Raw genomic sequence first — 24,217 nt, 5'->3', positions numbered from 1 at the left:
GCAGAGAAGGAAAGGAAGACAGTGCAATTGGTATTGGACGAGCAGAAAGGGCAGTGCTTTTCTGAGCTTATGGTGGTCAGAATGTCCAAATGGGCTTGGAAATGTATGCCCACACACTCTGTCTTACTGCGTCCCAAGGAAGAATATGACATGCCCAGTTTTAAACTATCCAAATGCAACCCTAGAAAAGAATATGGTGAAGTGTTTACTACCATTATTGGTAAAATTCAGTTTTTCTCATTGGGGCTGAGATTAAACCTTAAAGTTTTAATTCTGCTCTCATGAAATGCCCCCAGCAATACCACTCTCAATTTCACTGTAAATGGTGTGAAACATTAAAGGCCAGAGTGCACAGAAGTTGAGAGGTGGATTTTCATCTGCTTTAGGTCATGTTTTTATAGGAATTTTGGACTTGGACTTGAATTTATATCAGAATTTTTAAACTGTCACAAATGCACTGTGAACAATGAAAATGCTGTAAGGATGAAGTCAGTTTACTGAACGTAAAAAGTAACAATATTTTTGGAAATTCTGTCTTGTTCTGTGAGAAAATGATTTATCTGCTTAAGAAATCACATTTTCTTATAGTAAAAACACGAAACAAGAAAAAATCCAAACTCACTTGGAGAGATTTTGGGTTTTAATCAGATTATTGCAAGAATCCAACACCCACCCCACCCCCAAACAAAGAAACAAACAAAAAAAACCCCAAAGTGCAACCTTTAGTGCTACCTTTAGTGGTAGAAATACAGATTAAGAAATGCAGGGCTGATTCCACGTTTAAGACCTTGACTTAAAGCAATACCAGAATTTCCGTGTTTGGGAAGAAAAGAGTTGGAAAATTTTGTTAATTGTAGTAACCATCTTCCAATTGCTACGTCGGGACACTGGTATCCTTTATGATGGCTCAGTACATCCTCTGTCAGGCTGGTTTTGAGATGTGACAGTAAACCTCGTTTCTCCTAGAAGTTGCTAGGCATCAGCCTTACCAGAGCTCTTTTGAAATTTTCAGCCAGTGCCAGGCGCAGCAGCAGATGTGTTTGTAGAGGAAATTTTCCAGCCATCAACAGCTTTGCTGAGCTTGTACTTCGGCTGAGCTGCTGAAAAAATGCTGGGCAGAACTTCAAGCCATATTGTAGAATTTGGAAGATAAACAGCTCTTTTTGAGCTCAGGAAAGACAACTAAATTTCAGAAGACCACCAAGAGCATTACTGATTCCCACAATTAGAGTTGAAACTCCCTCCCTCAGACCTTGTGTTGAGACTCAGTGCTCCAAAATTGAAGAACATGACCAGCATGAGACAAATAAAATAGAAATACTGTAACCCATCAGTACCCTTAAAGGACTTTTTCTTTTAATCTGTACTGATGGCCATTTTATTTCAACAAAAACAAAATAATGTTTTTTGAGACCCGTATTCTGAAACAATAGTCGCTCACCTTTTGATAGATTCTTTTAAGTCACATAGTTACTTTACTTATGAACTTCACACCAAATTGAACTGAACTGCTAGTGAAACGTGGAGTGGCAAAATCTAGTGAGTTTCGGAAGACACTTTTCAGTATACATATTTTGCCTAATAACTTTGTCTTAGGTTCCATAAACAATATTGAGTCATATGATCTACAGGAAGTCTTAGATTATGCCTTGTAGCTGGTCCAGCTGTATCTGTACACAAGTCATTATAGCGTTGATCGTAATCTGTTAAGAAGAGATGGGTTTATACTTTCTAAGATGAGCGGAGAAATGATTTTTGCATGGATCAGTGAAGATTCAATAGCTACCATAAGGCTTTCACTATGCAGAAGATGCAGGGACTGTTCTGACAACATAAGAAGAGAACAGATTATTGGAAACTGTTGTAGCATACCTTCTAGAACAAATTTCTTGGTACGTTTGCTTTGATAAGAAATCTGAACATATGGAGAATTATACAGAGACGGCAGAAATTTTGCAAAAAAGTCTACTGCAGTCTTACCTGTTAGAACAAATACAGATTGCTTGATTACACAGTAAGCTAAGTAGTATTTTGTGTTTTTCAGGATATTATTGACAGTTAAAAATTGTAAACTTCATAGGAAAAGCAGCTTTGTGTATTCACACAATAAATTAACTCTGCTTTAAATTTGAGATAAGAATGATACTCTGTTTCAAAAGTAATTTTTTTTTTTGGTGTGGTTTCTCAATGAGCATCAGTGTTTCAATGGAAACGGTGCTCTTTGAGCATGGATGCTCATTGGGAAAGCACTCAAAAAAATGAGCGCCCAGGCTGTGAAATACCATTCCCAATACTTGTACAGCACTACTAAATGGATGAGAAATGGTCCATGGTCTACTTAATTATTTTCAATACAGCAGTGTAACTCTATTAGAAATGCATGTACTAAACATAAATCGTTTGAACTTTATTAGCAGCTTATAATTTTATCTTTCAAAAACTTCCATTTCTATGCAAATATAAGGAAAATGAGAACACTTGTTCCTGTCCAGTATTGTAACTTAGTTCATGTATTTTCCAAGGAAGTATGCTGTAGATGAGAGAGCTTTCAAGACCAAATGCGATGTAGCCAAGTGTTCAATCACTTCCCTGACAAAATAGTTTCAGAACTACAGAAGACACTTCATTTTATCAATCCTGAATATGTAGAAACATTGAAGCATGTCCTCATGAAATGCATACATTCTGTATTCTTTAGCTGAAATAGTCTTAATACGTTTTGCTAATACAAGAGATTATCTTTTTGGCAACTGACCTCTTGCAGATTTATTATATTTTCACGTGAAGCTTTTTTATTTTCCTCTTTATTTAGTGTTTTCTCTTTGCTTACTCCCCATTCTTTGAGTAACATATGCTGCTTTGTATTCTTGGAAGTCAGAGGAAATGTACAGACAGAACTGATGTAGAAGACTGGGAGAATAAGAGTGAGCTTGAAGGCTGTTGCAGTTGACTCAGCTGATATAGACTGGTAGGCAGATGAATATATAGGGACGTGGATGCAGTTGAATGTTCTTGTAGAACTTCAAGGCCAAAATTTGTCTTTCATGAAACACTGGGAAGCTGAGTAACAAGGAACTGCGGTGTAAAAACTCCTCAGAAAGGGCAAAAGGAGCCTTTGATTAATTACACAGATAAAAACACAGAATGATTCTGTTTTCTCGTGATTCAGAAGCAGAAGCAACCTTACAGTTTCCAGGAACCTCATATCCAAATTGTTGCAGGTACACCTGAGATACAGAAGCAAACTGTGTCCTTGGAAACGCTGATCAAACCCATACCAATTTCACTAACAATAAAACCAGAAAAACTTATTTTAGGATTCTGCTGTATCGCTCAGATCCCACTTCATATAGACTCCTGTGTGGCTCTTATGAACACTTACGACATTTAAGTTTCTTCCAGATGCATCTATGACTTTGGTTTTCAGAGTAATTTTTCCTTTACTGTTGCTTGCTATCAAAACAGTGGCAGTTAACATTACGTTATCTGAAACACACAATTTGCAAAGCCAGATCAAGCCGTGAGATCCATTGACGTAGATTTCTTCTTTACCTGACCGTTCCCTGACAATGCAGAGGCATGTGAAATATCTGTGGTGCTTTATTCGGCCTTAGGTCAGCAAGTTACCTTCGGTCAGCACCTGACTTGAGAAGTCTTTGAGAATTCTGTGCTTTATATGACCCTAGCTAGCTGTTCACATTGATATTTTGCTCTAAAATTGTCGTGCTTTAGAGCAATTTTGATTTGCTGTTCCGTAATTTGCAAAAGAAATTAAAAAGCCCCAGAAAGAAGTCAACTAATGCTCTGTACATTGATAAAAATAGTTTACAGATCTGTTATTACTACCAAGGATTACCATTTACTAGCAACAGTTGTTTGAAATCACTCAGTAAATGGAAATACTTTGCAGCTAACTTCTGAAACACGCAAAGCACCTGTTAATTATATATTACATCTTCAAATGAAAAATCACATTTTTCATGTCTTCCCTAATATTTGTGGTATTGAATTACTGACTTCATTTTGTGACCTTAAATAGGATGTCCTGACACATGGTCAGCTTATGACAGTGATTAATTAGCATTAAGGTACTCGTTCAGTGTTCTGTCAAGGATGACTGGGTATGGGCTGTTAAACTTGTGATCTCCCGCCTTCACACAGACCAGCACTCAGAGGGCAAAGAGGAACACAGGGAAAAGGATTTGTAGGTTTGCTTTGCTAGATCTTAAATGAGCAACTGAATAAGGGGTGTCAGAACTTTTTTAGTTCCATTGGAGTTTTGGGTCAGGTCTTCATAGAATATAAATCTCGGCTCTGCTTTATCAGTACAGTCACCACATTGTAGAATTGAAGATCAGTCCATAATCATCAGTAAATCTAAGTTAGACTTATATCAAAACTCTTCTCAAAGTTAAGAGTTTTTATTTCAGTCCTGGGGGTTTCTTTATTTTTTTTTTATTTTTTTTTTATTTTTTAATAAAACCAGTACGGAAGAAGATCAGACAAATAGAACTTTGAGGACCTATAGTTTATTTCTGTTTTTTTCATAAACCTTTTTCAGGACTTTGTATCAATTATTTTTACCTCATAGTAAAGAAATGCTAATGAAAAAGGGCTTACAGTCCCAGGTATTATTATTTACTTTTACATTACATTTTGTCTAAATTCGTTCAGTGGGCCTATCCATGTTGTGACTGTGCATTTCTGTATGTAAGCACTAAGTGGATTGTTATCATCCTGAGGCAATGTAAACATACAGCATGGATCTAGTTTGAAGATTTTTTTTATAAACAAGTATATACAAAGTATTTAAAAGTCCTTGGAACATAATGTTTCACAAAATCAACAAAAGGGTGTATAGTAGTATTAATCAGTGTAGTATATGGCAGTATTAATATAACACAATTTTGTATAATATGAAAGCATGTTTTTCTCTTCCTTAACTTTGCCATCAAAAAACACTTGTGATGGTTATCAGCTTTCTATGTTTATTATTCTGCAGCGTTAAGTAAACTGCAGTTTTGAAAGACCCATTTTCAGAGGAAACCATTAAGTTATGCTGATAGTGATCCCTGCACTCTTTTCTCTTCTAATGTGAAAGTCTCTTTGGTCTTGCAATGTCAAAAGTATCCTCAACTCCTCTTGCCTTAAAAGAAGCGGGGAGGGAAGATAAGATCTTCCCATCATATTCTGCTGCTATCTGCATCAAAAGTACGATCAAACCCCAAAATTGTATTATCACAGCTACTTTGTAGACTGGGTAAATAAAGTATATATCTCATAGTCAAGAGAATCTGGAGGTTTGGGGTTGACAATTAAAATAATGTAATTAAGCCGATTTTCATAAATTGTGAGTACCTTTTCTCTGTAAATCATACTTGTTTGGGTCAGTTCAAGATTGGTACCTAAATCCTAAAGCAATGTCACTGCTGAATTTTATGTCCATAACATACGAAAATAGCAGTGATATTGTTCAACCCCATTTCGGAAGGACACGACAACCCTGAGACAAGTTTATTTGAGACTCTCACTAATACTAAGTTTTAGTGAGTGAATTAGTCACCAAGTAAACTTTCATTTGTCTGTAGCCTCCAACTTTGAAACTTAATGCTGTTCATTTGTGATAAGTCACAGGAAAATTCTAGATCAGATATCCTTGGGCTTTGTAAGCAACTGCCTTTGGGTGCGATGAAATGAGTCATACTAATCACGACTGCTGCAATGTAACGTCAGGCCCCGCTGTCTGTTCCTAATGCACGCAGCAGACCTAAACCCCTGTATTTCACTTCTCTTAAAAGCACTTACTCTTGGCATCACCAGATCAGAAAAGGATTAAAAAGTGTGCAACATGTAATTCTTAGTTGGTTTTGATAGATTTTTACGTAGAGGAGGTAACCGATACTTCAGAATTGTCAGGAGTATCAGACTAGGGAGAAATTAATTCTGGGAAAAAGGTTTCTTAAAAGCATGAAGCAACTTATATGTGGAGATTGATTTGTAGAGCTTGCAGGCCTGCTTTACTTCAGCTTCGCTGAACTATCTCCAGGTGTGACATTTTACTGTTTTTGACAGAGAAATGAGTGCTGATGGAAATGTAAATGTCTTGGAAGAAATAGAAGTTGTAACAATTAGTTTGACAGAGTAGGCTTTAGAGGTGGAAGCATCTTCTGTGTTTAGACAGAAAACCATGCTGCAGAGGGGGAGTGCTCCAGGATTACTGTTTTCCTTGTGCCTTTCTCATTTCGCTAAAACAGGTAAATGGAAATGAGTAGGTGAGACCTAGTGTCAACATCTTAAAGTTTAGTCATAAGCAGCTACCTCATAATGAAAAATGTCTATTTAGATTTCGGAAGTTGTCTTGATATTGTTTTTAACATCTTTTCACACTGCATGTCATTCAGCTTTTTATTGTTCTGATTTCAGTCATGTGGAAGTGCTGAAGTTGAAAACAGAGTACAGCCACAAAGATTAGTTACTTTTCCATCCCCTTCTAAGAATTATGCTTAACGTGGTCTCTTTCCAATTGTATATTTACAACTAAATGCTGACATGAATAAAATTCTTAAGAGTAACTGAATTTTTCTTGTGGGCTACTAATGAAAAATGATGTCTAAATATGATTCGTCATTGGAAATGACAGTTGGAGAAATTGGGTCATTTGTTAAGCTAGATCAAGTAACCGGACCCAGACTTATTTTTCAGATGGTATAGAAGACTATTGTATATCAAAAGAAAAACCGTGAAAAAGAGGCAGTGATGGCAGGGGTGACTGTTACAGAAGTTATCATCTTCTGACTTAGAAGGTTGATTTTATTTTTATGATATTGTGCAGTCTCCTCTATCTGGTCTGTAACATCAGTAGAGAAGGTTCTCTCTTCTTCCTCATTGATCATCCCTGATACATGGTTGAACACCTTATTCGTGTAAATCCTTCTGAAGTGTTCCGTGTTGGCCTCACCCTATTGTTAGAAAGCTGGCATGGTGCCTTTGAGTTGGGATCTAAAACTTACCAAGAATGTGCTCCCCACGGATTCTTTAATGTACATTGCGAGGGGCCCTTTTTATAGTAGATAATGAGCTGTCCCACAAATGCACTGAACATTGTCATCAATCACTTCAAGGTGCTCCTTATTCACGTTTCCTTTTCCTCCAAGAGAGAGTTAAGTGAGAATATTTGAGTCCAGCAAGAAAAGTGCTCCCTATGTAAGCTGCCTTTTTCAAAGCTGTGAGAAGGATGCATATGGTTTCTCTAAGACACCATTTAGCAGGTCCTGCTTATACAAAGTGTAGTGCTTCATGGTCACCTTCCCCTTATTGAGGAATTATTATCTTTGAAATTTTCAGACAGGCACTCCAGCACTGAGAGCACAGAGTTTCATTTCTTGTGTCCCCAGATGTTGTACCTATGTTATCACCAGTCAAGATGATACAGGAATTTCATAGATGTTACAGGCCATAGGAGGTTGTAGCAGACCAATTATTTTTATTCTTACAGTTGTGTAAAACATGTGACATGTTAAATAGTGGCAGTAAGTAAAACATAAAAACTCAGATGTGGACTGCATGGTTACTGATAATCAATCCCAAAATTAAAGGTAAAACAGCTAAGTATTTCCAGTTAATGCACAGAGAGTTAAAAATTTCAGTCCCAGTTCTGCCATTGAGATTTTATTGTTTGGACAAAAAGATGTAATTTATTCAGTTTTAGTAATTTCATTAAAAGGTGGATAATACTTGTCCTTGAGAGGACTAAAGAAATGTTTGCTTCTATAATGGTATAAATTGTTGTAGCAAAACCAGTAAAGGGACTTCCAGGCGTCAGCTGCTCTTTGCAGTTTCCTCTACCTCTTGATTAGAGTAGTCAAAAAAAAATGATGCTCAATAATCAGATTAGGGAAAAGTTTCTAAATTTGTACAATTATTTGTTCAAATGAAACCTTGTTTTGCAAACTGGGTGGTGAATGACCATCTAAGAGGCACAGGCAAACAGAATCGACCAATACAGTTAGGGAACTAAAATGAAAAGTGTGCTTTCTGTATGAGAATTGTTGGTTTAACTGATGGCATGTGTAATAGTGATGTATCTTTGTCACTGAATGAAGAAACGTTTGCCCTACAACAAAGCCCATCATTTATGCCATTGTGTGCTGTACCAAGTCATTTCCATTTTGGGAATGGAAGAATACAGTCTACTGTTCCTGCGTGTTCTCTGGCTTGCCACTAGTGGTAGTCTTCTTGAAGAAAAAAAGGGCTGCAAGTCTTAGATTGAAAGGAGGATGTGGCTAGATTCCTGTAATTGCTAAATATCTATGCCTATATATGACCACATAAATTACTTTTAAAATCTAATCCATTACATTTTTCTAATCACTACAAACTATTACTGATAAAGGTTCAAATCTGTATATTGCTTGATGTCAAGTAAAGATCTGTTTTTTAGATACTTGATCTTTCAGGATTAGTGGAATTCACTGGATTTGAGATGATTATAGTACAGATTTCATTTAGGGTGGTACATGATCAGTTCATTGAGTTTTTATTAGCAATTAAAAATTTACCATTTTTCTTTGATCTTTTAGACCACCACAGTCCATCCAGTTTTGTCTTCATTGAACAGAATTTTGCAATGCTGGCCTGCTATTGAATCCCCAGTAATATGTATACTCAGAAGTAGCTGAATGACTACCGATTTATTTTATATCTTAATTCAATCTTGTTAAGGTTTGGCATTTTATTTCAGACATTACCATTCTGCATGTTTCCAAGAACGGTGAAATACTCTGTGCTAGAAGATGCTCTGGAAAACTTCCAACCAAGCATTGCGTAAAAGGACTGTGTCTTATGGATGTTATAGTCAGGCTTCATGATATATGGATACCCTGTGTGTTCCTCAGTAGACCCTTAAGTGCTAGTTTTGTCTAATGAAGTCCTAAAGTTTTGGATAGATGCTTCTTAGGTTTATTCTTCGCTCCTTTCATAGCAGAAATCAAGCTGATGAAGGAGGAGCACAGCTTCCTAGGGCCATTGCAGAGATAGTGGACCAATGTTACATAGGAGATGTGGAGATAATTTGATATATAACAGGTTCGTCCTTGCACTTGATTTTTAATCACTGTATCTTTTGCAGTTGAATGAAGTTGGAGCATCTTATGATCAGCTTTCGTGTAGCATAGATAGAAAACAATCACACAGAAAGGAATTACAGAATATGGTAGTGGCAGCTGTAACACTGTGGCACTGCTAGCTGACCTACACTCCATTGGCAAGGCATCTTCCAGGGTCAGTTGTTGGTATCTTCCCCAATTACAAGTGAGTTGTGAGTCAGCTGTCAAGTTACATGTGTAATTTCTATTTCACAATTTTATCATTTAAACATTTTTGAAGTTTCTAATGCAAATTATTTGGATGGGTGATACTACATTCTCATTCAAGCATGGATTAAGTTTGTTACATTTAAATTGGTGAAAGTACAAAATTTCTTCTAGTAGTGAAAGTAATCTACAGATATATCCCTGTTTCAGGTTGCTGCAAGGGAGTATTTTAGTTTGCCTCGAAAGTAGTAACAGTTGGATTGAAGGCAGTGAGATCAAATGTGAGAAGAATATACCAGCATTATAAATGATGTCACTTTTTTTTTCTTTTTAAGTGTTAGATACATAAATGGATTAGGTAACAAAGTGATTGAAGTGTGGTTTTGGATGCCAGCCTACATACTGTGATATGCAGCTTGGCCAACGAAAAAATACCAAACCAAACTAAACAAACAAAAAAAAAACGACAACAAAAATGGAGTGGCTTTAGCCCCTTAGGCAAAGATAAGGTTGATGCTAATTAATTCAGTGGACCTTGGATTAGGCCTGCTTTCCTCAGGGAGGTATTTGTCCTCATTCTTCACTCTGGAGTTTGTGTTCAAACTACTGTATCTTTCTTTCACTATGAACAAAGTTAACTTTAAAAAGTCATCTATGAATATCATCATGGAGACTGACTTTTATCTTAACCCTGTAGGTCAACAGTATAAAAATAAGAGCATTCAGATTCAGGTCTCTTTGACCTTTTCAGACTACATGAATCTGCTTAATTTTTTTTATAGCTGAAAATCATTTTGCAGGAGAAAAAAACAATTATTGCATAGTAGATCTAAGTAATAGAATGTGATTGTTGAAAATAGGAATATCACCCTTTAATTACCATTGTCAAAAGAAGATTATTTAACTACATTGCATTATCTACATATGCTTTTTTCACAATATTATTAACACCATTGTGATTTGTTAACAAAATATTACAGGGAAGCTAGCTTGCTAGGAGGTATTCTGGGGGATCAGTGTGTTGCCTACTGCTGTTGGTTCTTACTGCCTAGACACTACTGCAGTAAATGATCAGCTGTAACTATCTTTTTTCCTACCTTCACAGTTGCACTTTGAATTGTGCTGTAGCTCAAAGCCATTTCCTGTTCATTTGTATTCCACTAGATTATACGATTAGGTGGTTGGTGCACACTTGTTAGCCAGAGAGATTATTTCCATTTGAATTCCATCATTTTACTGAAAACTCATGAAAATGCAGGTTGAGAAGCTTAGCAAATGAAATAAATAAATACAAGTAAGGATATGTAGCTTATCCATCCTGCACCTCAGACCAACCCTGCAGCTTCTTCAGAGAACTCTGTCCCAGAAGTAGGAAAGTCTCAATCAGTTTTAGTTACATCTTGTCACAGACATAATAAATCCTTGGGCAATCCAGTTCCGCTTAGTGTTTCATAGTCAGAAAAAAAGCCCTAGTGTACCAAAGGGAACTGTGTGCACTGTTAACAGTTGATCTTGTGTCTCTCGATGCTAAAGCATTTACTGCACAACAGTGTAATTACCTAGCCAGGTATATTTGACAATGTGATCGAATGTTTTCTTAAGGCTCTCATAAAAGATTTTATTCTGTTAGCTAATTTACTGTGCACATTCATAACATGATTATCACAGAAGTAGCTAGTACACGTCGCACATTGCATTAGGTTTCATTAAATATTGTGAAAGGCTCACTTCTTTTTTGAAAATAGCCCATAAAGATAAATATCTAAAACAATTCTAATAATTAACTTTGTGTGTCCTGAGTTCTGTGTGCATTCCTTTTGCTGTCCCTTGATTTGTCTACAGCTCATCCGGTGCAAAACACAGAGGATTAATGACATCATATTCATTAAGTACATAGAATTAAGAAACTATGACAAGTAGTATTTAGTAAATATGAGTAAGCAGACTGAAGGTACTTCTGTTTGTTGTTGTTCTCTAACTTCAGCATAGGGAGGAAAGACCAGAGTAGGGAATGTTGCACTACAGCATCTGTTTCTCACTGTAAATTTACTCCGTACAGCTGTGGGTGATGCATGAGAGTGTGTCCAGTGAAGCCTACTGAGCTTGTGGTCTTCACTAACCCTATTGCTGCATTCCGCACTGCTCTTTGGTCTTTCCTGTGGGCAGCTAACTCATAATGTGTACTGCTTATAATCAAAGAGAAGGCAAAAAAAGGGAAGAGAAGTAACAGAACGAAGGTAAAACGTAGGCATTTCTGCATTGCCTTCTAATTTCTGTCTCTGTGTGTCCCATGACCTGAGGCCACTCTTGAGTGGGTCTGCACTGCAGCATGTAGCTGCCTCACAGTCAGTTGTGGCGCAGCAGTGACTGTGTTGCAGCACACAGATGCCAAAACTATCAGTCTCTTCAGGACCCAGGGGCCATCTAGGTATAAATGCTATTAAAAATCCATACCTGTGCAGATATGTCCTTTGACTAATCCAGTCATTTAGGTTTGGTCTCTGGAGCTATTACAGAAATTGAAACTTAAGTCATTAATGCACAGTGCTGATAATACTGTGACTAAATTAATGTGTGAATTTATATTAAGTAAATAAATAAATAAATCTTTACCAAAGGAGACAACATAATAAAATCAATGTCTTCCAATGTAGTGGCTTAGCTGCTCTTCTTTTGTAATTTTTTCTCAAATATGAGGGGGAGGATGATCCAACTGACTAGATTATTAATAAATTTCCATGGTACATTTGTGGAAGGGGAAGGTATGTACTGGGAGCAGGCTGAGAAAAATTTCAAATACTCATTAATACCTCTAAAGATCGGTTCTGAGATGCAATGCTAAATAGTTGTTTTATGCCTAAGAATAAGATCATATTTTTTAATGTATTTTAGTAAAATTCTGCACATGCAATTCCATGATAACTTTGAACATGTATTATTGATATTGGAGTAGGGAATATCATTACATTAGTTTGACTACGTTGAGGAAGGCAAAGATTTTTAGCTAATGAAAGATGTTTATTTTCTTTCAAGCACCTTTATAGGAACTTGCAATAAAAACTGGATCACACTTATAAACCTTCTAGACATGATTTATCTTAAAAGCAAACAAAAGAACAAGAAACTTTGGGCTTCCTCACTTTCTGAGCCTTTTTACATCTTACAAAAAAGATTGAAGTCATGTAGCCACATAATCTGACTTAAAAGAACAGGAATGAAACCAGCAGTTCTTCACCTGCGGGCTGCTTGTTCAAATTCAGTCCAGACTAGGAGAGTCATAAAGTGATTACAAGGTGCAGGGGTTGTGATATTTGTATGGGGTGGCTCTGCGTCCCCGCTGGCTTCTGTAGGTGCACATGCACCTTTGCAGGGCCCCGCTGCCATATGGTCCTCTTCCATCTTGCCAGTTTCAGAGAGAAAAGCCAAAAAGAGTTAGTTTTGGTGGCTTGAATCATCATTGCAGTTTTAGAGAGGGGCTTGTCAGAGAGGGGAAGAGCAAAGATACTTTTCACTCTTATTACATATGTTTTTACTGAACTTACAGAGCTGTCAAACCAACTACTTTGCTGAGCCCTGAAACTATGTGAGTGTGTGTGCACACAGCTTTTTTCCTTACAGATGCTGTTTTCCTCATGCTAGAAAGATGATACAGCTGCTGCGTTGTCATTTTTTTTTTATCATATAGCTCTATACTTTGGTTGCATTTTTTTCAAGTGCCTCCTTCTAAGCACAGGAAAAGAGTAATTTCTAAATATAGTCATTTAAGGAATTATTTTTGAGTCAAATAGCTATTTATATCCATTCCCTAAAGATGCTATTATATGTAAGGCAAAATAGCAGAAAAGATTAAGACAAATATTGATTATCACCCCCAAAAAGAGCTGGAAGAAAACAGTAGAAGCTGTCTGGCTGAAATCATACCTTATCAACTCCTGCAGGGTATTTTCATTTTCATCACTGCTGCTGTTCCTTCCTTCATTTTTTTTTTTTTTTTAAATTTGTGTCTTGCACAGGATAGAGTAATGATGTTTGGGAATTAATCTCTGATGTATTTTGCAAGGTGTAAACAGTAGCCTCTTCATAGTTGCATCATAACTGTTGTCTCAAAATGGAGGTGGGGCTGGAAGAATGGGGTTTGAGATCTTAATCACTCATGTTGCTCTTGTATTATAATGTCTTTTAAAAACTTTGGTTTAGCATAATCTGCTATGGTGTCATAGGATCAAAAAAGGGAGCAAGTTAACTTAGTTGTAGTAAGGTGGAAGAAAAATACACTAATGATGTTTAACTAGACTTTATGGGGCCCTTTTCATTTAAACTGTTCAGCAGGAGCAAATGCCTTACTTAGAGTACAGTTTTTTAGTCCTTCTGCACTCTCACACGGTCATATTTAGAAAAAGTAGGAGGAATTCTCTCCATCTCAGCATTAGAACCACTACCACAAAGGTTGCAGGGCTGACCACAGGTTTCTTGCTGTAGTAGGTACTGCAGTCCACCTTCCATTTGCTTTTTGTCTTCTCTTCACGCTCTGCTTCAGCAGAGACATCCTCAGTTCCTTGTGGTCCTGTGGAGGCTAGGTATGGCCCTTTTAGCCAAGTGTCCACACTTGTGTCAGTGCACAAGGATGGAGAAATATAGTATGAGTGGGTTAAACACTGTTAGTACATATTAAGATTATTTTGCTGTGAGGGGTAGTAAAAGCCAATTAGGCATACGTTTTCAGCTGCAACAAAGGCAATCCAGTGCTCTCCTGGCATGTGAATGCCAGGGGTTTCCACGGGGTGTTATATGGGATATATGTACTTGTGGATGGGTGGCTGGTAGCTGAAGTGCTAAAACAATATGATAAAGAAGGAAGCTGCAAGGGGAAAGGAGTGTTACCTGTAAACTGTACTCCGTCAGCTTTATAACCCTATCACGTTTAGAAACCTTGTCCTTTACGCTATTTGTCCCAATGGAGAGGTGGGATCAGCAATTGTTGCCACCAAATGGCTAGGCAAGTTGCCATTGCGATTACATAGATGTGTAAGAACCGCTCATCTCCAGTGTAATTTTAGAAATATCCAGCCCTGTGCAACAGTGATGTGGAGCTCCAGGCAAGTTATGTCTTGTTCTCTCAGACATCAACTTAGAATGCAGCTAAGCAGGGCCACGGTCCTGATAACACTTGCCAAAGTGCTCCCACTGCTATTGCAGTTTCACGTAAGTGGTTAAAATAACCTGTTGTTATTCTAGCAACTTGGACTGTGGAGCAGTAATTGAGTTACACTGATGCTATGGTAGTTGTAGTTCCTTTTTTATTTCTTTGTAATAATGGTTATGATTTCGTATTGTATTATACCTGGCACAGACTCCAAGAGCTGGTAATTCCACTTTCCTAGTTAAAGCCTCGTCAACTGAATGTGTTTTGATAGCTATCTTTGGAACAAAGGGATTAGTGTGATTGTTTTACTTCCACTTCATCTTGTTAGAGTTGCTGAACATAGAAGGTGTAGAACATATCGACAAACAAGAAAGGTTGAACTTTAAAATTTACAGTTGTGTAGTTAGAAAAATTTGAGTATGAGGAAAAATTCTGGAGCCTGCTACAAGTGTAAACAAGCTCTTTCCTTTTCACAGAAAACCATGGAGTTACTGTCAGGTTACATTGTTGTAACAAAGATCCAAAATTGGCTGGGGCTCTGGGGGAAGCCTGGAGTTCTCTTTCCCAGTCTGGTTTCCGCTATTCCCGCTTGCAGGTCATGCCAATAGCAGGGCTGTGTATGTATTCCCGAGAGATGCACATGTGCATGTACACACATACATACACTATTCACGTGCTTGGATACAGAGATCAACACAGAGCATTGCCTTTATGGGCACCTACATGGACATGAACAGCACAGCCCGCTCCCGCTCCTCCTCTTCATATCATTAGGAACTTGAGTATTTAGTGTGTGTGCGTGTATATACACATATACATACAAATATATATTTATAAATTCTCTCTGTCTTGATTCCCAGTCACCCTCATATTTTCAGAGCCCTCAAACCTTGGCTATAAAACTGTGCAGAACTGATGCCCTGATTCTTGGCCTCTCCGTCTCCAGCCTGGTTGGTTTTTATCCAGTTTCCAGTCTCTTCCTGCTTGCCAGCTACTGCAGCTTGACTGAAGGTCTCACTTCCTCAGATGTGTGAAGCCCTACACTGGACCATCAAGTCCACACAGAATCCAAGCCCAGAACCTAAGCCCTGTTTATCCTGTCTCTGTCTCCAGCCTCACATCTTTCCAGGACTTAGTGACTCGTTGACCCTAAAGTTTGCTGGTGAATCACACACACACACACAAACACACCGGAGAGCAAAGTTACACAAAAAATGGGTGGATGGAGTTTCGTAAGACTGCTGTTATCAGGCACAGGGCTTGGCCGGACAAATATACTGAATAGCAGCTTGTTTGTATGCAACCAGCCTTTTGCATTTCTTTTTTCCTTTTTACATGAACCCCCCGCTCCATCTTCCCATGCTTGCTTCTCCCCAATCCACCTTGATCTTAAGCATTCCTTTGCAGGTTCCCATAAGCTGCTTAAAATATCCCATAAATTCTGCAGAGTCCCACAACCCTCCTGCAATAAAATCAGTCATTCTTATGAGACTCAGTAATCTTGTTTCCACCCATTCTTGTCAGTTCTTCAGGACTCTAAATGGTTCCTTCAATGGCCCATCATTCAGGGACCTGAGAGTTCTGTCTTTGGTATTGTCTTCATTATCTCCTGTTTCTTGGGGTTTGGGTATCTAGGTGTGATTTATTGCTTTTTCTGTCTCTTTTCTTTGTTTTTGTGCTGGATAGCCTTAACTGGATACTCTGTCAAGCCAGATGTCCTTACATGCCAGGTATTTTTTTTGTTGTTGTAGCAGCAATTTAGTATCAATTCAGATTTCTTTCATAGCCAAAACAGTCAATGGGAAATCATAAATCTGGATATATGTTGAACCCTAGCTGATGTCTATGCACACTTCTGATATAAATTAGCCTTGCATAATGGTACAGACTCAGTATTAAATTGACTGTGGAACCTTTTTTTTCCCCCTGCATGTCACTGTGAGTTTTATGTGTATATCTAGTAGGGGAAGAGTAAAGCAGGGCACAATAACATAAAATGATCAAATTTTGTACTGGATATGTACATAAAATTGGGCTAAGGTCAAGAGTAGAATCAGGCACGTGCAAGTGTGTGTCACTGGTCTATGAATTATAGGGTCAATTGACCCCTAGGCTGTGAATTCTCTGTGGGATGGAGTAGTCTCTTCTTTGTTTTGTACAGCACAGAATATGGTGCCATTAAAACCAGCCACTAACAACTACAACAGTAACCATATATTTTCTGCAATCCTGGTGGCTCCGTTGTAGGCAGCCAAAAGGGCCAAAATGTAAGAGCGCAGAGTGATTAAACTGAAGAGGAAAGGAAATGAGTTTCAATGTTATGTGAGCGGTGAGATGGAAGGAACCGTGCAAGTGGCCGAAGTGCAATAGGAAGCTTTTCAGTTCAAGGTCATAAATATGAATCTTTCCCAAGCTGGCGGTGACCAAAAAGCCCTAGCCACCTGAAAGCAGCATCGCCCAGTAATGACAGAGATTGGAAGCAGGAATGTAGAAAGACATGAAAAGCTTTTGAAAGTGCCCTCGCGGGCTAATACTGTTACTCCAGTGAATAAGTCTCTTGAAGGCTGTGAGTCTGTGGCCATTTATCTGGTAGGCTTGCTATTCATCTCCTTTGAGTGTAGTGTAAATGCACTGTATTAGGGTCATGATGAGAGCAAATCTAAAACGTTTAAATATTAGAAATGAGTTAGCCAGCTATCCAGCAGGAGAGTGCAGACTATTGCAAGCACAAACACAAAGAAAGCAGGGAAACAAAAGATAACGTTTGGAAAGAAGTGACTGCACGGGGACTTGTGATCTTACAAACAAGCCTGTTAAGGAGGAGGGACTTTTTGATGGTATATAGGACAGCTTTTCTCTTGCAAAATAAGGAGAAAATATTGAATATTCTTTTAAAAAGACTTCTCCCTGCTTCCACAATATTTTACAGACACAAAATGTGCAGAAACAAAATCATGTCTAGATGGTTTTATGTTTAAAACATTGATAAATAGGAAATTGTGATCGAACAAGCTGAGGAAAAGCTGTGCTGCTTCTGTTTCTGAAGGCTTAAGAAGGAAATACTGAGAAAATGGTCAGTGGAGAAGGAAGGATTGGAATGTAACACTTGGAGTGTATTTTAGTACTGAGACAGGTAAAATGATCCAGATTATTTTGCCTTAATGTCTCTAAAGAAAAAATGAGATAAGGAGGAGGAGCTTGCAAACAGTACTGGCAAAACCCAGACATTTGTTCATGTTCCACCATTGAAATAACACCTCTCATCTCAGCCTGGGACGAGGGTCTAAAATCTGGGTCCAAATCCAGACATCAGTTTGACATTTTGAGTTTGTTTATTTAGCCGAAATGGGAACACGGCATTTGGAAGTATGAAATCTGTATATGAAGTAGGAGATAGACATTTCTTCCTGTCTTCTTTTTACCAGAAAGGAAGAGAGAATAGTTGAAATACTTTTTTTTAATTATTATTTTTATGAAACAATGTTTTAGTTAAAGCCTTGGAAAAAAATCACATTAGAGACTTGTGTGAAAGAGGATACGGTGCTCCAGAATATATTGGCTGGAGGTTTTACTGTCTTATTCCTTTCTGCTATGTTAAGGAAAGGAATCTTTGTTTACTTCTGGAATGATAGAATAGTTCACATTGGAAAGGGCCCCGATGGTTGTCTGGTCCATCTTGCTATCTTTCTCCTCAGAGTAGGACTGAGTCAGCTAAGCTTTTCGGTGTCTTGCCCAGTCTAGTTCTGAATAATTCCAAGGATGGAGACACCAGTCTCTCTAGGCAAATTATTCCAGTGTTTGAATGATGATACCAAAGAAGAGTTAGTTGTAATTTTGATTGCAAATCAAAACTAATCTGGAGAAGGAGCTTAACAATATTTGAAATCAGAGCCTTCCTCAATTTGCATAAGATCTGAATTTTCAACAAAGTGTATTAAAACTTCTTCATCATTGCTTGGTTTGAAGGCACTGGTTCTTCTTTACAGAGGGTGCAGGTTACTCTTGTTTCTAAACTGGAGTAAGATGTAGTAGTCCATAGTATCTCTAATCTGAGCGTTTGTATTTCTGCAGCCACGGAATATGTCTGGTTGTTACTTTTCACTTACAAACTTTTCTCCCAGACCGTGAGCATTACTTGAAAAGAAACATCTTTCTTTAGAAACAGTGATACTTTTCTAATTTTTTTTTTTCCCCAGAAAGTATTTCACCCTTAATTAAATTTTTTGCTGAAGAAAACCCCCAAAAGTCTTGCTCAAAGAATATTGGAATTTTGAACTTAAAAGAAATAATCTGTAATTGAAGTTTTTAAGAGGTTTTTAATCATTTGAAGACAATTGTAAAAAGCTTTATATGCAAAATGAACAGTTTTACATATAATTATCAAGAAAGAATCTTTCCTCAAATGCGTTATTTTTCCTCACTTTCAACAAGTCATGTTAAAATGTTTTGGTGATGTGACAGGACTTTTTTTTTAATGATTAAAATGCTTATATATAGAAATCTTAGTCCTTATTTTGTCAATTACATGGTGAAAGCTATTTCTGTTCGAAAAACTAAGAAATACTTTTATGTAACATCACATCTGAATGAATGAGGCAAATGCCTACAAATTTTCAGTGTACTGCCCGTGCTTATGGCAAGTGGAGGTTTTCAAGGCCCTTGCTTGTGGGGTTGTCAAGGGAATGTCAGATACTAGTATTCACGCTATGTAAACAAGGCAAGCATATATTAGAGCTGTGTAAGTAAATTCATTTAAGTATCAGAAACAGTGCTGTAAAGTTGTATCAGCTTCTCATTTAAATAGTCTAGACAGATTGGAACACTAACACAGCGATTTGCTTTTCAGTTACCTGGACGCTGCACACCATGGCACCACGTAGATTTGTTTGTGGTTGCAGAAAGAAAGATTGAAACTGTGAACACCAGAGACTTTAATATCACAGAGCAAATATACTGAACATACTATATTTTAAATGTTCAAACTTTTAAGCCATGGCTGCATTGTATATGACTGTCTATTTTTATAGGCTCTCACAGAGTAGCACCTGTCTGTCTTCTATTTAGCAGCAGATAGACCTGCTCTTAAGAAGAACATTTTATGGGGTATTTACGAATGTGAACAGAGGGACTGATCTCTGTAGGATTCCAGTGTAGAAAAAAGAGAAACACAGATTTTATTCAGAGCCAGAGCCAAAGCCAAAAATCACTCTCTTGAGTTCTCTCTCACTTGGTTGAATATAGAAAGGGGCAGGAGGGACGTGGGTTAAAGTTAACATTTATGAATCTCTTCTTGTTCCATTTTGCAGTCATATATTAAACCATGGAAACTGAGAAGAGGAAACCCATTCCTCAACTACTAGAATCATAATAACGCATGAGTTTTGCCAAGAAAAAAGGCATAGGGATCTATAAAAATGTAGCTCACCTTGAAAGAAAATGCAAAGCGTGTTAAACAGAAGCGGTACTGTTGGTTTTCTTCCCTACACTTTAAAATGTTCCTGACTTGGGTTCTGACTTTGCAATCCTTTGATTTTTCCAGAATGTATTTAGACTGGAGACTTCGTAGTCAACAAATAAACTCTCTGAATTAGTACAGTCTTTAATTTAATACAAGCAGATTTTTCACAACTGATTTCTTTTCAGTGGGCAATGTACCCGCTTTTGGTAAAACGTGAGGTGAAACAGCCCTCTCGGGTTCTAAGCTTGAAAACCTCAAAACAGAAACTACCACTTGTCTGGGGTGTAGCCAAGCTGAAGATGTTCTGACATTCTCTGACATGATCCTTCTGCATGTTTTTCAGGTGTACAGTGATCATAAGCCTTTTGGCACACCTGCGCTGAGCCTCTCATCACAGTCACTCCAGTTTCTGTGACAAATTAGACGGTCATTGTGTCATAAATGGAACCTCTCTGTGGCACAGTCCTACCAGTTATGAATGCAGAGTGTGGAAGGAATTCCTTGAAAGCCCACATCCCAGCAGATAGACCCATTCCTTCTTGTTTTCTGTCTGCTTCAGAGACAAAAAACCACCTTAAATAGAAAGCAAAAAAAATATAAATCTCATGTATGGCCAGTGTTGAACAGGAATATTCTTGAAATCTTGAAAAGGGTGGGAGAACTTCTCACATATGAAGCTGTAATTGTAAAGGATTGGTAAATCCTAGCTGTAATTCAACAGTATATTGCTTGATTAAAACCCGTTTAAATAAGCAATCTGTATCACCACTGACTGGAAAAAGTATGAGAGAATCTGCTTCCAGTTGTACGTTCCAGTATCTTTCAAAAACTTCAAAACAGTCCTGAGAATTTAATATGGATTCCTTATGGTATTCCTTAGAGTATAGCTTCTTTGGAGATGTGCACAGCCTGTATTTGCTATTCTGTTTTCCGGACAGCAGCTTTGCTAGGCTTTGAAAAGACGATGCTAGCATTTTTAAAGCCTTTTTTCCCCTTTTTATTATATGAATCCGTGTTCTTGAAGGAGTCAAAGTTCAATCCTCCTGCTGCATTACAATGCCTTTCAGTCTAATATTAGAGAGCGAGTCCCATTTTACTTTGTAATACGAAGCTTCACTTCGGCATTAATTTCATTCAGAAAGCAGCTGCACTTATAATAGATTCCTTTTAAGCAAAATGGAAAATATACATTTATCAAATGACTTTCTTCCAGTAATGCTGCAGCAGTCCTTATTGCATCAAAGTTGTCAGCAATCAGCCCATCTTTCTGAATAAAGATGTGCCAAATCATAGAAGCAGGCTTTATATTGAATAAGCAGTAAGTGAATTCTATGGTGGGTGGACAGACAGACAGACACTATCTCAGCTTTTACCGTATGATGTATTACGTATGCACAAATCATGTGGCTTTAGCAAATGACTGTCGGGGAATGTTTCCTACATGGGCATAGCCCAAGTGAGGTTAGCAAAATAAAAATCACTCTTTTCAAAGCATTTTGCCTAGGATACTAATAACACCTTATTACAATCAAAAGATTTTTTAAAATCAGCCTTAATAGCTTTATCTTTTTCTGCTGAGACTTTCTTCCTTTTTTTCTTCCAAAGTGGTTATTTAATGACTTACATTTTCAGCACAACGTAAGTTTCACAGTCTGGTTCAGCACAGTTTTGTTCTGTTGTCTTTGTAACTAAAACAATGTTTATATTTAATTTTTATTTTGGGGGGTTGTTTTTACTACTTGGGAAAATGCTAGGTCCAACTGAAATGTTAATTCAATTATAAATTTGTATTAATTCTGAATATTCTGTGGTTTGGAATATCCATTCTTATGAAGAGAAACTGTTGACATGCTATTCCTTTGTTACATAGTGAGACTAGCGTTAGTCACTTGATCCTCCTCTGCTGCGCCAAGCTTTTGACATGAAATAAAGGATACTTCAGCATTTTTCATAGTTCATTCTATGGACTTCTAGGATTAGGCAGTGGAGATGGAAAGAAAGGGAAGATATTTTCAATTACTCCTGATGTTCAGGTTGTAAGGTTTTAAACCCTGCCTGTTCCACAAGCCAGAAATACCACTGATCAGACTTACACATTTATGACAAAATCAATCTGAAAGTGTCAAAATCAGTTTGAAAGTGCTTAACTAGGACGGTATATCATATTCCTATTATGATTTTTCCCCCCAGATATTTAAAATGACAGTATCATTTTGTTTTCTGACATAAAATGATCCCAGGGAAATAGCACATGATAAACAGTAACAGATTTGAAAGGGAGTTAAGGGGGAGACTAAGTCTGCTCTTCCGTACTTTTCCTTCCTGCTTGCTTGCCAACCAAGATCAAGGCTGAGGTGGAAAATAATTCAACTATTATAAAAAACCCCAACCTATAAATTAAAAGCATACTGTCAATCAGCAACAAACAAATCAAAATAATTACAATTGCATCATAAGCACCAATTTAAAAATTCTGGTGGTCTCAGTATTTCTCTTCTGACTGTTGTGTTCACAGTAGGTATATACGTAGTGGGTAGAGATACCGCCAGTAACACAGCCACTAAAATCAATGGAGTTACGCTGCTTAGAAATCTCAACAACTATATTGGGCTAGGTCTCTTTCCTCTCTTTGGAGCTGAGATTCCTGCTACCTTTAGTTTAACGTGTGCTTGTTAAGCTTTGCAACAAAACACTCAGGAATTGCTGCAGCAGTTGGATGCAGCCTGGGAAACCCCATGTTTAGGTAAAGCTTCAGTACCAGCTGTTTTCTGGGTTGTTCCATATGGTAAGATGCAGAAAATATCATACCCTGTTTTCTTACTTTACCCTGTAAATGAGTAGTAAGTAAGGCAGGACAGAATTCAGTTAAGCTGCAGTACCTTTCTGCAGTAGTAGTATAAGTTCCCAAACCATATGCAAAGCTTCAGCTATAGCTTCCTCTTCAATGAGCTTCAAGTCTTAAAAATTGAAAAGGGGGGAAAAAAGTGACCCCCACCAAAAAATCACCCTCCCTTTGGTTGTAGTTGTGTGAGACTGGCTCACCTACCTGATCTTACCTCCTTAGGGAAGCTTCTCTTTACTTAATTAAAAGCATAGCCACTTGCCTGACATACAGGTATTTAGTAATTCTCTTGAACAGGTCCATCAGCAGATTAGTGCGGTCCTTAACTGATGTGCTCTGCTGAAACAGTACTACCCTGACCTGCAGAAGCTGATTTTTTTCAAAAGCTACGCTGCAGCTGGCTGGGACACAGCTTCTGTATTGTGATTGGCTAGCAGCAAGTCTAATCCACATTGCATTAGTAGAATAAGGCAAACTCCTTGAGAGACAGCATGTCTATAGAATTCATTTAGGGTTTTGCATATGGAAACAATCACTTTTTAGATAATGCATTACATAAAACATTTGACTATGGTATGTATCAAAAAGCTAAGAAAATATAGAGCAAGGATGCAATAACAGCTATTGTTTATGAAGGCAAAATAGCTCTCCTGTTGTATCACCTGAATATTCATTCAATTAAGTGTGGTATAGATGTGAAAGGACCACTATGGGCACTTGCATATGAATTAATTCTGTGAAGCAGAAGTATTATTTTACTTGAAGGCACAAGGGACATTTTAGCTAAATTACACTAGAGTAAAAAGTGAGTACACCTGGATACTCATAGTAGCTGTCTGCTTCCTTACTAAAGAACATTTGTAAATAAGATGAGGCCAACCACATATTTAAGATGGTTTTAACTCTTTGTATTTTCTCATGCTTCAAATGCGAACTATTTTTAGAGACTTCAGCTTGATAATGGACATTCTCTGAAGAGTGATCATTTTAATATTTATAAACATAGAGCCATAACATGTGTGTATCCATCAAGTGAGTAATTTAGCTATAAGCTAAGAAACCAATGCTTAACAGTTGTATATTTGCTCCTCATGAAAAGATTCTTTTGAGAGTAAATTGTTATTTGAGTGAAGTAAGGCAGTTCTCTGTAATAGCTGTCGTATACTTAATCCAAATAGGAAATAGATGAGTAAGGGTAAAAATTTCAGAGGACTTGCATATTTATAACTTATTCTTCACTCACAAAATGAGCTTTACATTTACGATTAGATCACACTGAAGATCTTTGTGTTTGTTTGCAAAGTCTGTTAGTGGACCAGCACATAATTATACGAGGAGATATTTTCCTACTTGGCTCTACTTGAGTGCCTACAGCAAAGCTTTTCTGAGTAAGAAAAATATTTTTAAAATAGTTTCATGCATAGAATTCTGCCATAAGAGACTGGGGTATCAGTTGTTTACAC

The sequence above is a fragment of the Leptosomus discolor genome, chromosome 10, assembly GCF_034619465.1.
Source record: "Leptosomus discolor isolate bLepDis1 chromosome 10, bLepDis1.hap2, whole genome shotgun sequence".
In the NCBI taxonomy this organism is placed as follows: Eukaryota; Metazoa; Chordata; class Aves; order Leptosomiformes; family Leptosomidae; genus Leptosomus; species Leptosomus discolor.
Note: the sequence above shows the minus strand (reverse complement) of the source record.